The sequence below is a fragment of the Periplaneta americana genome, chromosome 5 (assembly GCF_040183065.1).
Source record: "Periplaneta americana isolate PAMFEO1 chromosome 5, P.americana_PAMFEO1_priV1, whole genome shotgun sequence".
Lineage (NCBI taxonomy): Eukaryota > Metazoa > Arthropoda > Insecta > Blattodea > Blattidae > Periplaneta > Periplaneta americana.
Window position 1 is genome coordinate 12,116,436 of NC_091121.1, and position 17,510 is coordinate 12,133,945.

At 35.0% G+C, this 17,510-nt stretch overlaps 1 protein-coding gene across 5 annotated transcripts in view; it reads right to left on the reverse strand.

Annotated features, from left to right (window-relative positions):
- Positions 1-17,510, reverse strand: part of LOC138699470 (peroxisomal leader peptide-processing protease) — a 525,434-nt gene that overhangs the window by 270,023 nt on the left and 237,901 nt on the right. For 3 of the 5 annotated variants that reach the window (XR_011332018.1, XM_069825374.1, XM_069825375.1), the window contains one exon: positions 9,959-10,017. The gene's annotated coding sequence lies outside the window, so the exon portion shown is untranslated. The remainder of the gene's footprint in view (positions 1-9,958; positions 10,018-17,510) is intronic. The other 2 variants (XM_069825376.1, XM_069825377.1) reach the window with 1 other exon arrangement.

The following is a 17,510-nucleotide window of genomic DNA, read 5'->3' on the forward strand; positions in this document are numbered from 1 at the left end:
TAATCAAGGCGTTCAATCTGAACTTGAGAACGTGTACGGTATAACTTGAACGTCGTAGCAACAGATGGCGGTCTAAAGTCTGCGTGCTACCATAACCTCTTTGAACTGTGTTTTGTGCGGGCAAGTCGTACGCAGGGTATTTGTTATCATCGGCAACATTCCACAACACAAATCAAATACTCCGTGTCCATGTTGACCGTAAAAGTTAATGTCAACAAATACGTAAGTAATCGTCTTAACCCTCTCCATATAACCCGACAGTAAGAAAAAAGCTCACCTCTGTAGGTGTTTCCAAACAGTTCACATTCCTGCCACTACCGGCATTACCATACGTATCGGTAAGTACTCTTCAGAATGAACGCCGTACTTGCCAGGCAACTTCTCTGGCACATAGGTAATATGCCTCTGCGGAAGTGTAGGAAGATTGAATTCTTTAGGCTCAACGACTAGCCACATACGACATACAGCGAGCCATGACACACTTTGAACTGAACACTCAGTAGGTTCGTTGCATAATATAATGTTAAATTGATTCTACGAGCATGTATAAAATGTTTATGTGTTTATATATTTTTGTGTTTTAACTTTCCGTATTTCTTTAGATCTCCTGTGTAATCTTGTATATAAAATAAGGCGGTGGTAGGGGTATTACTTCATGAACCCTCAACGTCTCAATCCCCGTTTTAGGAGACCTATAATATCTGAATGACGAACAACGTCCTTGAGTCCTGAACCCGGGACCTCTCAATTAAGAATTGTTACACCACGATTCGTTAGTGTGAGACGTGAGTTGTGTTTAGATTACCATGAAGAGCCGAACCTTGAGAGCGACGGACGGGAGGAGACCGAGTTTCCATTTACGTCGTCGGAGGCGATTCTAGTTCCTGAAACCGGAACTGCAGTGAGAATCTTAATTCGCATCTCTCACTGTATACAAACTTGTCACATATTAAATTCACGAGAGGAGGAGAGGAGGACGATGAGTGACGGATCGCTCTTCCTCCCCTCCCACGCATTCTGTCTCTGTCACACGCATATATATCCACAGCTGGACACTTACGGCTGAGTCATCCATAATTTCCATTTCCCATGCGATAGTTAGGCGCACAGTGGAACTATACCCATCTACGAGAGCTGTGGACGCTGCATGACCGTGGTATGCTTAGTGGCACCAGGCAAGGCTGCGAACTGAAGAAAAATGCCTAAAAAGACTTCATACGAAAGCACGGCTGCACTTGTAGGGTCGCGGACGATACAATGATCCTTGAAATATTGTTACACTTCCAGTTCCTTTTTGACAATTTATATTCACTCAACAAATAATAATAATAATAATAATAATAATAATAATAATAATAATAATAATGGCTTTATTTAACCAGGAAGAGTTAAGGCCGTAAGGCCTTCTCTTACACTCAACCAGGATTAAAACTTGCTTACATAGTTGAACATACAACTGAATCGGATTTAAGTAATTACATACAGATACGATTTACATAATGATATCAAAAGAGGCAGTTAAATAAAAATTTACCTAACAAAATAAAAATAAACACAGCGGAATACTTATTAACGTTGTTATAGTCTCGTCGCTCTAATTTCCGGCAGCCAATCGCGTTGTAGGTCGGCTACACTTAAACGTGTACGTCTTGTGATTCGCTGATGAAGACGTTATGCATTTCCTAAGGCTCGATAAATACTTAATATAATCGCCCGCCATTTTGGCTCTTTCGTTGGCGTTCGCAGAAAGCACACGAGGACGTTATTTGCCGCTCAATTATTTGCTGAATTACAGTGCGTTTGATTTATTATCATAGGAGCTACGACATGATAATGTTTAACGGTGTGGCAAATAGATTCCTCGTCTGGTAGCTCGGCAACGAAAGAACAAAAATGGCGAACGATACTACCTACCTAGACTTATAGAGCCTTCACTTCCTAGGACGTAAGCAAAGAGGAGGAGTCACGCCGGGAATAACAGCGTCTCGACTATAGAATCAAATACATGAAATCAGAAGCCGATAATTGAATAAAATGTACTCAATAAAACAACAATAAACACATTGGAATATATATTGGTACTAAATTACAAGCAAGTAGGATTCACATAATTAAACCTGAAACCGATGATTGAATAAAAAGTACGCAGTAATAATAATAATAATAATAATAATAATAATAATAATAATATTAATAATATATATGAGTATATATAGTGGAATACATATTGGTGTCCACACCTATGGAGTAACGGTTAGCGCGTCTGGCCGCGAAACCAGGTGGCCCGGGTTCGAATCCTGGTCGGGACAAGTTACCTGGTTGAGGTTTTTTCCGGGGTTTTCCCTCAACCCAATTTGAGCAAATTCTAAGTAACTTTCGGTGCTGGACTCCGGACTCATTTCACCGGCATTATCACCTTCATCTCATTCAGACGCTAAATAACCTAAGATGTTGATACAGCGTCGTAAAATAACCTACTTAACCTAACCTACATATTGGTATTAGGTTTTAAATGACCACGATTTACATAATAAAGTCATAAACAGAGATTTGAATAAATAATACACAAAAATGAACGCTCCGGTAAACAAATGGGCATTAAATTAGAAGAAAATACTTTTTACATAATAACATTAAAAAGGCGATTGAATTAATGATTAATAATAATTTAATAATTTATTTATTTAATCTGGCAGAGCTAAGGCCAGTAGGCCTTCTCTTCCGCCAGCCAGGCTCTAATTCTAATTGAATACAATTGCTTACATAGTTATTACATTAATATCTAGACCATAAGTGTACAAGTGTAGAATTAAGTGTACACAATAATAATAAGAAACAAAAAATTAACATAGTGGATACATTGCATTAAATAACCTAAGATGTTGATACAGCGTCGTAAAATAACCTACTTATCCTAACCTACATAGTGGTATTAGGTGTTAAATGACCACGATTTACATAATAAAGTCATAAACAGAGATTTGAATAAATAATACACAAAAATGAACGCTGCGGTAAAAAAAAATGGGCATTAAATTAGAAGAAAATACTTTTTACATAATAACATTAAAAAGACGATTAAATTAAGTGTACGCAATAAACATAAGAAACAAAAAATAAACATAGTGGATACATTGCATTAAATATTTGTAACGCATTAGTGCTGGCAACTCATCATAAGATATTCTTCTAATTTATATTTAAAATAAATCAAAGTTCGGCAGCCCTTGACTTCAGGGGAGAGGATGGTATTTTTGGTGAAAAATGAGTAAATTAAAAAAAAAATCTTTAAAATACTCTGCGATATGTGTGAAATACATAGCATAACATTTTGTGGGTATTTGTGCCCTTATCGGATGTTGAGTCCCATTTTTAAACTTCCTGCGTTATGGATTTTTAAATCACTCGCCCACTTTTATTGTTGCTTCCGGTAAATTAAATTTTAAAATATTTTTTTTTCTTTAAAATACCCTTTTATATGTGTGGAATGCATTGCATAACATTTTGTGGGTATCTGTGCCCTTGTCGGATGTTGACACGTCATTTTTAAACTTCCTGCGCTATGGATTTTTAAATCACACGCCCGCTTTTATCGGTTTCTAGTAACTTCATTTTTTTTGCTACATTGCCAGACAAAAATGGATATAATTTCTGAACTATTAAAGATACATGCATGAAATTTAGAACACACATTCTTTAGGAAACTTTTCTCTGTAACAGAATTTTGTTAATTGATTTCATTTTAAAAAATACGTCCGTTTGTTTGCAAGAAAGGAAATCAGAAAATTGTTATTAAATTTTAATTGTTTATTTTACAAACGTAGGGAGTAATATCAAAATTCTGTTATAGACAGTTTGTAGAACATGCTTTTGCAAATACATTGCAAAACATTGTTTGAATCTATCTTTAAAACGGTTTAGATATATCGGTTTTAGTACAATCCTGCATTGGGTATATTTTTTTTTCAAATTTTGGCCCCCCAATTTTTTTTTTCAAAATATTTTTATTTCGTTGAGTATGAGCTCTCTATATACAAAAAAAATAATATTTTACACCAAATAGGAAAAAAGATTTAAAAAATACCATCCTCTCTCCTTCAGGCGGCAGAGATCGTGCTGTGACCGAGTATTTAAGTTATGATAGCGAGAAGATTGTGGGGTCGAACAAATAAGTAATAGGGGAGAGAGGTGTGCAAATGTAGCACACATAAGAGTTAAAATAATGTATGTTTGCAGGAAGTGAACCTATTCTTGTAGTCGAAAACCCCGGATGAGTAATACTATTTCAACTTACATGTAATACTCTTCAATTGCATTATTCATCTTCATGCGCATGCTGTAAACACAGCAATGGTGATTTGCAAACCGACACAATATATACATATCCTCAATTTCTACGAAACAAGATCACTCCGTTATTCCAGGAGTTTCCTCTTTCTCTCCCGAGTAACATGAATCACAGGGTGGTACGATGCATGTTGCATAACTTGTTGCAAGCCGACCTTGAAAAAAAAAAAGGTAAAATCCCTGACCTTAGTATACTGTCTGGATTTTTGAAGCGTGGAGTTGAATCACCAGGAAAAGTAAATCTGCAGCGTTGCAAAATCTGATTAGTGCAAACGTGGGCATGAACTGAAAACTGAACTCGGCAAACGGAAGTTACCTGTCGTTAGTAGTGAAAGGGTGCTAACAGTTGACTTGGCAATGAAAGACAAGGAAGAACCGCCTCTCTCTCTCACACATATACAGTCTCTATGAGAGGAATGTACGTGTACCATACAATTAGGGCTAAGCACGAAGTGAAAGAAGATTGTTCTAACAGGCTAAGCACTGTAAAAATGTTTTTTATTTATTTATTTATTTATTTATTTATTTATTTATTTATTTATTTACCACATCACACATTGGACAGTTTTTGGGCTCATGTTCGGTGCCCGTGGCACGATCCCACGAGAAATTTTAAATCAACTTAAACAATTTAAAATTTCTGATGCAACGATTGATGCCATAGGATCTCATGTGTTAAAATCATCCTTAGCTATAATTAGTAATCATTTGTACCCAACAAACTTTTATTGTAAATGATTTTCCTATGTTTTCGTTATCATTTATCGTAATATTTTTCTCTTTCAAATTGTTACAGAATTGTTTTTAATGATTATTCTTTATGAATTGATTAGTAGGCCGATCTATCGAACCCTTTTGTTAATACAAATTATCTCTTCTCTCAACAACAGGGATAAATCCCAATTACAGTTGTCAGAATTATGTCAAATTGTGCTATATAATACAAAACAAAATATATATAATCATCATCGTTAGGGCTAGAATTTTTATGCCCTAAAAATCACCAAAATATGCAATATAAAATATTTACTTATGACCTAAAAATTCCAATAAGATGCTCTGTAATATAAAAAAAATCTGCTATAACAAACTTTAATATCTGTTATAGTTTACTTTGTAGGTACAAGCTATACCTACAATGACAACTAGAAGAGAAAAAAGTGAAATTTAAGGGATTGTTATTCTGCATTATCCGACATTTTCCCTTATTCGGAAAAAAAAAAAAAAAAAAAACAGATTTCCTATCGGAAATATAAATCAAAAAGTTATGAAAAACAATGATATGAAATGTAACAATAATTTTATTGCACTATATAACAGAGTTTCAAGGTATATACATTTTATTCAAAACAGAAAATGCTAACTTATTTTTATAAACTTTCATTGTATCTATATTATGAGACCCGAGTTGCAATGTATAATGAATGCCTTGTGCAAATTTCCAAATGTAAATAATTGTCTATCGGCAATTAACAAAGCTTTGTACAAAGGAAAGGCTTTTTTTCACATCTACTGATAAAATGGGGACAAATTTAAAATAAACAATATCACCTGACTCTAATTCTCTCGCTCTCTCAAACACATCCTACTGTTTCTAAAATTTGGCGACAAAGAAATGTATAATAAATCAAGTGTTACAGTAAAAGAAAAAAAATAAAAATAAGAAAATATTAATTGTAGGTTAATTATTCTGTGTAATTAAGTTACCACTGCCACGGGTGTTTGTCCATTTGTAGTGTAAATAAATAATTAATGAATGAAGTGCATTTATTGATACACAATTATACAAACTCATGTACACAAGATCCTTCGCACGAGCCCGTACGGCCATTCGTGCTATAACTATGCACAGTTTGAATCTTCAAACAAAACAAAAATAATACTACTAATAATAAAATAGTAAAACAACAGTTATTATTATTACTACCGTTATCATTAATTATCACAATTACAACTAATATAACTTCATACCAAATTTCACAAAAATAATACAAATAAAATAAATGTAAGATATGAAAGAAAAAAACACAGTGAAACATATATAAGGCTAATACATAAAAAAACATATACACACGCAATAAAAAACCAAACAAATAGAAAAAAACACAATAAATACAAAAAGAACATTATCCCCTAATTACCTCATTCGCTCACTGTTAATACTACTCATTACAAAACTAATAAATAATTCTTCCCCTTATTTCCTCGGCCCCCTCCCCCTTGGGCAGTTCCACTCTCGGCTGTCGAACTTTTGCCATAAATTTTCCCACACTCTCACAGAATTTAGCGTTATTTAACACATCGTATGTTGCCAAGTGCCCCCTGCTATATGTAATGAAGGACTCTGGCAGGAATTGTTTCCTCGGAGCTTCTGTGGCTTCACACTCCGATAAAATATGGTGTGATGTCTCGCCTCTACCGCAAAGAGGACATATTCTCGCCCTCTCTTCGTTGACGATTTTAAGTGCCATCCACGCTCCTAGACGAAACCAGGTTAAGCCCAGTCTGTCTTCTCTGCTTCCTCCATAGAGGTATAACTCGGTTCCCCAATTTCTTTTGATCGTCGAATAAATACATACATATATACGAGGAAGCTAGATCTGGCATGTGAGCTCTGCGAGAGAGGAAAGAATAAGCCATCAGAAAGAGAGTTTGTTTCATGATGGTTAATATTACACGAATCTACCGACACGGAAGTTCATCTCAGACTAAATCCTATCTTTTCCCCTCCATTCTCATTGGTGATATACCCACAGCACATGATCAGGTCACAGAACAGGTCTTGCCTCCTCTATTGTAGATATTATAAAAAATAAGATGAATAGAACAAACTGGTATTTACATTTAGAGAGAATGTCAACAGGCCGAATCCCATTACAAATCATACAAGTACAAACCACAGGAAAAAAGAAGAATTCGAAGACCTAAGAAACGCTGGCGAGAACAGCTATAAATCTTGGAGAAGAAATGGATCAAAGGGTCCAATCCATGAAGCTAATGATGATGACTGTTAATTTAAAATGTTGCACCATCAATCTTGTACCAATTAGACCTAAATAATGAAATTCCTTTGCGAGCACGATGATTTCCCAAGCACAGACCGAAAGAGATTCTAACTCACGCGCAGAGTCCAGCTCGTTGCCCTTGAGCTACGGCTGCACCTCTGGTTTAGTTAAAAGCGTTGGTATCTGATACCCAATATCCAAAAGTGCAAGAAACGGTTGAGTGACTGGTTAACTGAGAACCCTTGCTTCGCACACCGCTATTGCCCACGAACCAGCACTGGCGGATCCGCCGTAGCAAAGAGCATTATAAAGTGGACCGCCAATTGAGACAACAAGCTTAATGTAATTTGGAGGAGATTCAACTCTCAATCCGCTCTCTATCTCTGGGCAATTTTGTAATCTGGAGGGCGTTTGACTCGAAGGAAGGCTATTTATTATTTACAGAGTTACATTTGTCAAGACTTCCAACACTATTCGCGTCTCTGCAGAAGAGCACGGCGATAGGTACCAATATACCACAGGCAATGGTGGGCATTCGCAGTCGATGTGCTACGTGAAACTTGCTCCAATTTGATTAATGTACAGCAACGTTTCTCAAATTACGATACGCGAACCACCAATGGCTCTTCAAGTGTTGCCTGATCAGTAGTAGTAGTAGTAGTAGTAGTAATAATAATAATGATAGTAGTATTAGTAACAGTAGTGGTGCTGGTAGTAGTTCTAGTAGTAGTAGGCCTACTAGTAGTAATGGAGTGTTAGTTCTAGTAGTAATTCTTGTGTAGTATTATTAATTGTAGTAGTGATAGAAGTGGTGGTAGTGGTAGCAGTAGTAGTGGAGCTAATGGTAGTATTAGTAATAGTAGTGGTAGTAGTAATGATAGTGGTACTTGTGATGGTACTGGTACTAGTAGTGACAGTATTGGTAGTAGAGTAGTAATTGTAGATCTAACAGTAAAATAGTTACAGCGATAGCACTAGTGATGTTCGTGGTAGTAGTGTAGTAGTTACAGAGATAGTAGTAGTGGTGTTGGTGGTAGCAGTAATAATGTAGTAGTAATGGTGGTGGTAGTAGCAGTGTAGTAGTTATTTTGATGGTAGTAGTGGCGGTGGTAGTGGTACTAGTAGTAGAGATAGTAGTGGCTGTGATAGTGTAGTTATAGCGATAGTAGCAATTTTTTATGATAGTGGTAGTAGTAGTGTTTTAGTTATAGCGATAGTAGGTTTAGTAGTGGTGGAAATAATAGAAGTGGTTATGTTAGTGTAGTTATAGCGACAGTAGTTGTTTTCATGATAAAGTTGGTAGTAGTAGTGTAGTAGTTATTTTGATAGTAGTAGTGGCGGTGGTAGTGGTACTAGTAGTAGAGATAGTAGTGGTTGTGGTAGTATACTTATAGCGATAATAGTAGTTGTTTTGATGATAGTGGTGGTAGTAGTAGTGTATAGTTATAGCAATAGTAATAGTGGTGGCGGAAGTGGTGGTAGTAGAGTTAGTAGTAGCGATTGTAGTAGTGTAGTTATAGCGATAGTAATAGTTGTTTTGATTGCTGTGGTGGTAGTAGTAGTGTATAGTTATAGCAATAGTAATAGTGGTGGTGAAAGTGGTGGTAGTAGAGTTAATAGTACTGATTGTAGTAGTGTAGTTATAGCGATAATAGTAGTTGTTTTGATGATAGTGGCGATAGTAGTAGTGTATAGTTATAGCAATAGTAATAGTGGTGGTGATAGTAAAGTTAATGGTAGTGATTGTAGTAGTGTAGTTATAGCGATAGTAGTAGTTGTTTCGATGATAGTTGTAGTAGTAGTGCAGTAGTTATAGCGGTAGTAGTAGTAGTAGTAGTGGTGGCATTGGTGGTAGAAGAGGTTGTAGTGGTGTAGTTATAGCAATAGTAGTAGTTGTTTTGATGATAGTCGTAGTAGTATAATAGTTATAGCGGTAGTAATAGTGGTAGTAGTTTAGTAGTTGTAGTAGGGTAGTAATGGTAAACAATATTTGCATCATACACAGATCGTTTGAATACAGATAAAATACCATTGCTTTGAAATTATGTCAGCTGTGAAACAAAAGTTAATGGTAATGTGATCTTCAAAGACGGCGGTTGTGAATTGTAGAATTCACCACCACATACTACGTACGTGTGATCTGAGAGACATGTTAACGAGGAAGAAATAATGAGTCTTTTGGTTTGCTAAGTTTTAAAGTGTTTAACAGTGCATCTCCTGTAACCATACTTCTCAGTGATTATGAAATCACAAATACTATTTATTTTCACAAAAAAAAAAAAAAAACATCGATATTTAAGGTCACCAGACGATGTGTGCATTTCTGAACAAAGTAGAATCCGAGGGTCTCATCACAATAAACCCATACGATAGCAAAACGACTGGTTAGATTATTGGTCTTAATGTAAACTAACAAATTGTATCCATTCGCCAAAAACCAGATCTGTAAGCCTAGCAAGAAGTTTGTTCTTCATTTGTACGTGATTTAGAGTAAGCACTACTTTTCTGTGAATATAGTGTCTTGCGGTCACCGGCACGTGGTTAATGTTTGTGTTAGGACCCAAACTAAGAGCAGACAGAGTTTTTAGAGAAGTTTCGTAACTTACTAACTTCCGTAGTTCACCGAAGAAACTTCAGGTAAGCAACTGGATTATGAGAACTGGATCTGAAACAAATGAAACACAACGATTATAAACATATATAGCAAATTCAGGACTTTCAAAATTCTTCCTAGAAAGTAATGTAACTTGGCAGTAAGACTTCGAGGGTTTCCACAGTGTCGTTGTTTTAGAACCCCGTGTCGACTTCATTATCAAGGGACACAACAAAATAGGAACCTTAATTTTAGGACCGTTACCAAGGACATAACGCCTTATTCAGTCCGGCAGACTAACTCTTGGTAGCGGATACAACATGTAGGTTCCCTTCGCTTCCCTTACTTGCTGATGGAACCGACAGTATTGCGTATTGTAGTGCTACGTGCATTACACTTGAAATGTTTTGCAGAATTATACCATTTCAAAACATTGGTATAACTTCGGTATGGATATAAATCTATATTTCTTCAAAGTATATGATTATGTCACGTGACGAGAATATTGTACGAAATGGAAATATAAAAATTAGAAATTTATCTTTTGAAGAGGTGGAGAAGTTCAAATATCTTGGAGCAACAGTAACAAATATAAATGATACTCGGGAGGAAATTAAACACAGAATAAATATGGGAAATGCCTGTTATTATTCGGTTGAGAAGCTTTTATCATCCAGTCTGTTGTCAAAAAATCTGGAAGTTAGAATTTATTAAACAGTTATATTACAGGTTGTTCTTTATGGTTGTGAAACTTGGACTCTCACTTTGAGAGAGGAACATAGGTTAAGGTGTTTGAGAATAAGGTGCTTAGGAAAATATTTGGGGCTAAGAGGGATGAAGTTACAGGAGAATGGACAAAGTTACACAACGCAGAACTGCACGCATTGTATTCTTCACCTGACATAATTAGGAACATTAAATCCAGACGTTTGAGATGGGCAGGGCATGTAGCACGTATGGGCGAATCCAGAAATGCATATAGGTGTTAGTTGGGAGGCCGGAGGGAAAAAGACCTTTAGGGAGGCCGAGACGTAGATGGGAAGATAATATTAAAATGGATTTGAGGGAGGTGGGATATGATGATAGAAAATGGATTAATCTTGCTCAGGACAGGAACCAATGGCGGGCTTATGTGAGGGCGGCAATGAACCTCCGGGTTCCTTAAAAGCTAGTAAGTAAGTAAGTAAGTAAGTAAGTAAAAGTCCTTATAAAACACACTCTATTATCACGAATAAAAGTAGTACGAAACCTGATCCCCCAAACGTTTTTCTCCAAAGCCGGTTTGGTAATTTCAGCTGCCTTTTCACTGCCTTCATTTATGTAATATCGTTTAGTTGCTTATATTGCAAATACATAAAAAATTAAATATTTCAAACATTTTCGAGAGCATGAGTTAATCTTTGTTGCCTTGTTTACAGTTTTTTACTGGAAGTTCCAACCATGCTTTTGAACATATCATCCAATATAGGCCTAGAAGGTGCAATCAATATATTTCCGAACTGCACTTGTATTTATTGTACCGTTAAATATATATGCGCGTGTCACTGAAGATCATTGCTTCCATGCCTGTTGAGTCAGTCTAACAAACAGCGTCAGATTGACTTTAAAAACTAAGCTTCTACATATCAACGACCTATTGTGACTTTTCCTGGAATCTCTCCGTATATGCCTTTTGGCTAGTCTTCTTCTCTGTCTTTCAAGTGATGCAATTTGTATAGATTCCAGGCGTTTCCCTGGTCAGGAACAATCAGTAAGTTTCCGGACAATACACAGGACATAGGAAACGGAGAAATTATTTATAACTAGGAAATCTCAGAAGCTCAGTTCTTAAAGACAATCCGGTCCTGTTTGACAGACTGACTCAACAGACATGGAAGCAATGATCTTCAGTGACCAGAGAATGTATGTTGAACGGTACAATAAAAACAAGTGCGGTTCGGAATTAAATTAAATGAACAATTATTTGTACTGTTTCGACGAACATTACTACTTCCTAACTTACAAGCACTTTACTTAATTAACATTCTTGGTTTGATTACATTTATCTCCACAAAAAGTTGCTCAGATAGTTTTTCTTACCGTACATACAGCAACTATCTTTAATTCAACGAAATCTTTTATCTGTAGAGAATGTCAAGAGTCAGATACCAAAAGTTTGGTTGAAAAGAACACAGTTCTTGACATTTTGAAAAGGAGGAACATTCTTCATCAACGAAAAGCAAACTACTAGCAATTACCAGAGCATTTTATCATGCGGAATTTTCTTATAATCGATATTTAGATGTAGGCTGATTTGCTATTTTGTCTGACATGTTTTGTGCAGAAGTTTTTTTATTATTTAAGTGAATTTTTATTCATTTAGCATATTTAAATTAGGGCTCGGAATTTTTATGTGCTAAAAATGGAGAAAATATTTATTTTTATGCGTTAAATATCGGGAAAATGTTTATTTTTATGTGCTAAAAATCGGGAAAATGTTTATTTTTGTGTGCTAAAAATCGGAAAAATATTTATTTTTATGTGCTAAAAATTGGGAAAATGTTTATTTTTATGTGCTAAAAATCGGGAAAATATTTATTTTTATGTGCTACATTCGAGAAAATATTTATTTTCTGTGCTAAAAGTCAGGAAAATGTTTATTTTTATGTGCTAAAAATCGAGAAAATATTTATTTTTATGTACTAAAAATCGGGGAAAATGTTTATTTTTATGTGCTAAAAATCGAGAACATACTTATTTTATGTGCAAAAAATCGGGAAAATGTTTATTTTTATGCGCTAGAAATCGGGAAAATCTAATAAAAAAGGTAAATTGGACTCTCACTTTGAGAGAGGAACATAGGTTAAGGGTGTTTGAGAATAAGGTGCTTAGGAAAATATTTGGGGCTAAGAGGGATGAAGTTACAGGAGAATGGAGAAAGTTGCACAACACAGAACTGCACGCATTGTATTCTTCACCTGACATAATTAGGAACATTAAATCCAGACGTTTGAGATGGGCAGGGCATGTAGCACGTATGGGCGAATCCAGAAATGCATATAGAGTGTTAGTTGGGAGGCCGGAGGGAAAAGACCTTTGGGGAGGCCGAGACGTAGATGGGAAGATAATATTAAAATGGATTTGAGGGAGGTGGGATATGATGACAAAGAATGGATTAATCTAGCTCAGGATAGGGACCGATGGCGGGCTTATGTCAGGGCGGCAATGAACCTCCGGGTTCCTTAAAAGCCAGTAAGTAAGTAAGTATCAGGTTAAGATCAGAAAGCAAGCCAGGGTTTACGTTTTAAGGAAAACTTCCTCATTCCTCTATCACGCAGTTATGAAGATAGTAGTGAACATTTTGGAAGTAAGTTTTCACACAACGTAATATGCGTAAATGATGATATTAACAAGTGAAGAGTGACAGAGAATGCAGCTGGAGACACGCACTGCTGTACTTGCACACCTGGCAACGCGTCGAATCAATGAACCTGTGTGAAATGACCGAGATCGTCCTGAAATACCTTTGAACTGAGTAACGAGTCTAAGAAGCTTTCACCAAGCTCGCAGCTTTCAGGCGGGTCCAATGAACTCGGAGATACAAAATCAAGGAATTTGTTAACAACCTGAATCGTGGCGGTTCAGTGTCACCTGAAATACTTCAGCAGAATGTTACTGCTGACGAGATGATGTCATCCGCGTCATGCATGAAAGGTCGGCTCTGTTTCGCATCACAAAGGCGTCCACAGTCCGCTGAAATCCGGCTGTCGCCATGTTCCGGCTAATTTCATACAGCTGTCAATTGAGCCAGCTCCTTTACGACCCGATTTCAGGTTTGATGCCGGACGTAACGCCATTTCATTGCGGCTCACAAGGAATAGTCAAGAAAGCAAATTTGTATGATATTCATAGATCATGTAAAGGCGTTCGACAAGAACATCGGGAAGTAAATGCTTTTGGCATAATGAAAAATAGGCGATTTTCTACTTAAGTTATTTAGAAAGTGCAATCTGTCCAAGGCTTGTGTACAGACACAACAAGAAGAGTTGATTAAAAATAATTTTGAAAAAGTACCGCTACTAAAAATAAATCCTCCGCTGTCCGGAATTTGACGCATTTATTGACAACCTCAGTACTAAACACTGGCAGAGATTAATAAATTAAAAGTTAAATTTTAAACGTTATTTTATTTGCTGACGATCAGGCTACTTTTAGTGAATCTGAAGAAAGGGCAGTAGCATACGATATTGGTATGAAAAATGAAATCCCATAACGAAAAAACAATGAAATCTTTTGGAAATAAAATTGTTACCATAACAGATAAATTCTGTAGGACCAAAAAATTAATCTTTACGTAGATATTTCAAGAAGGGTAAGGTTTAAAGCTAAATACGATTCGATCTTTAATGAAATTAATATTTACGTTTAATGACATCGGATGATGATCCCCTAAGCCGTTGAAGCTGGCTTGCTAGACCGGTTTAAGCTACTCATTGTATCCGATCATCACATAAAAACTACTTTTAATTATTAGAATACATGCAGACAGAAGACTTTTTATAATGTTGCAGAGATGCGTCTACAGGCGATTGTTGATATAAGCACACTGACTGGAAACTGTTGCAGAAAGACTGAATTGTCATAATGGATTTCATTTTGTTGGCATGCATCTCGTTAGGTATTATCGACAAGAAAACCAAATTAAGGTGATTTTGGGTGCATCCACTCATTAGTCAGCGTTTATAAAAATGTCAGTTTCATCAAATATATCTTGGTTTGAGAGATTTTTTTTCATTGGTTTCCAAATCATTCCAGCCCCGGAACATCCACTTCAAAAACTTCCTCCCTCAATTTTATCTTCAGATTTCTATCACTGTACTCTGACAATGTCATATTGAACAGAGAAGGTCGCTTTTCGATCTCAGTAATTAAGATTTCTGTATTAATCATTGTAGACATTTTAGCATGTCACTATACGAAATCTAAAAATTAAATGACAAGAAAGAGTATTGGGTAACAGTATCCAGTGGTGTCACTGTATTTAAAAAAAAATCGGTTCTCTCCGTTAATAAAATTACCGCAGATTTCATAATTTTAATATAACACATATTAAATAGAGTATCTAATAATAGCGACTGCAAATAAAAGGAATTTTCCAATGCAAGATAATTTTGCAGAAGTACTGTATGTGCAGAGATTTAATTGATTGCACGACAGGGCGTTATAAAAATTTGTCATCATAGCACTTACTTAATTTTGTACGTTAATTTGATTTTGCGATATTACTTTCGGCATCGAATAGGTGTCATATAATAATGGAAATAATGTGAAAAATGTAATCTTACAAAATAAAATGTGAAGAAAATAATATACCGAATTTAAACCTCTAATAAAAACAATAAAATCTCAATAAAATGGTAAAATAAATATAATCCCCTAATTAAAAATAATGCAACATCAAGGAAATAACATCAAAATCTAGTCCTCTAACCAAAAACGATGAAATGTCAAGAAAATAGACTAATATAAGAATGTAATTTCTTAATGCAAAAGCAATGAAATCACAAGACAGTAATATGGAAAATGTAATCCTCTGTTTAAAAAGCAATTAAACCTAAAAAAGTAATATATGAATGTAATCTACTAATTCTAAAACAATGCAATCTCAAGGAAATAATACGAAATCCAATTCTCTAATCAAAATACAATTAAATATAAAGGAAATAATATGAAAAATATTAATCTCAAATCAAACGACAATGACATCTCAAGGAAATAATATGAAAAATATAATTATCTAATCCAAAGACCACGAAATCTAAAGGAAATCGTATGAAAAATATTATCCTTCAATTCAACAACAATCAAATCTCACGAAAATAATATGAAAAATATTAATCTCTAATCGAACAACAATGACATATCAAGGAAATAATGTAAAAAAAATATTATTTCTAATTCAAAGATAATAAAATCTGAAGGACATAATATCAAAAATATAATTATTTCGTTCAAAGACAATAAAACCTCAAGGAAACAATATGAAAAATATTAATCTCTAAAACGAACGACAATAATATTTCAATGAAATAATATGAAAAACATAATAAATCTAATCCAAAAACAATTAAATCTCAAGGAAATAATATAAAAATGTAAAGCGCCAATAAAAATTAAATTTCAAACAAATAACATAAAAAACATAATCCCATAATCCAAAAACCAATGAAATCTCAAGAAAATAACAATATAAAATGCAAAATAACTTCAAGTAATAATATACAAGTATAAAATTCATAATCACCTGGGTTTTCAAGTAACAGATTACGTAACACAAGACCCAAGTATAAAATATAATAATTTTGAAATACCGTTGCGAACAATAAGAACAACGTTGTAACAAAAACACTTTAAAAGAACATAATATTTTTAATATGACAGCAACTCTTGTAGGCCTAGACCAGGGGTCGTCAGCACAAAGCACGCTGGGGCTAGCCTCTCTTACCCGCGGAAAACGCAGTGCACTATAGTGCTCTCGTAGCTGCTAGCGGGTATGCTCTCTATCTCTCCCTGTTGCACGACAGTGCACACGGGACGGCACCGCGTACCCATTGCACATTTCAGCGAGTGCTGACGACCACTGGCCTAGACTGTAAAATGTCCTTATGTAACAGAACATCATGCCTTGCTGTGGTAATTACGTTGAATTCGATGATCGTCACTTCAAAATGAACAGAATTATTGAATGTAAAAAATAACGCAATGGACTCTAAAAAATGTGGAAATTTTTATTTAAGCTAATGTGATACATTTTATTACTTTGGTAAACGTGTATAAGTATTGCTTTCAGCCCGGAGATTATATTGCCGACATAAGGCCTATATAATGGAAATGTGTCCGTTAATTGCCAACGCTACAATGTATCAGGACCTGCAGAACTCCATCACTCTGCATATTGAAAAAGATGAGTAACTGAATGACGTCACTACATGTAACGAGTGTTTGGATTTATTCAGTTTAGTCTCCTCAATCACTCGTAAACTGCCTTCACCAGTACGTTCTTAACATGCATCTTTCCCACCACGCAAACATTTCACTCCAGTTGCTTTGTTGATAGCTGACAAAACTAAGGCGCTCAGAATAACAATCGGCAGATCCCAACCGACCTCGAATATTGAGATAGATGTACGACTATGTATCTCCGCCATTACCTGTCATACGGTGAAGCGCCTATCATATTAATTGGGATATGTCAGAGCTCTCACATTCAACATTGAAAATTAGTCCTTAATGGGAAAGAAAGCTTTCTTAGTGAATAAATGGCATATCCCAACTGTGTGGGATTTATTTATTTATTTACTTATTTATTTATTTATTTATTTATCCATTTATTTATTTATTTATTTATTCATTTATTAATTTATTCTTTTTTTCATTTATTCTTTTTTTCATTTATTCACTTATTCTTTTATTCATTTATTTAGTTATTTATTTACTATTTATTTACTTACTTATTCATTTACTTATTTACTTACTTATTTATTTAATTATTTATTAACTTATTTATTTACTTATTTATTTAGTTA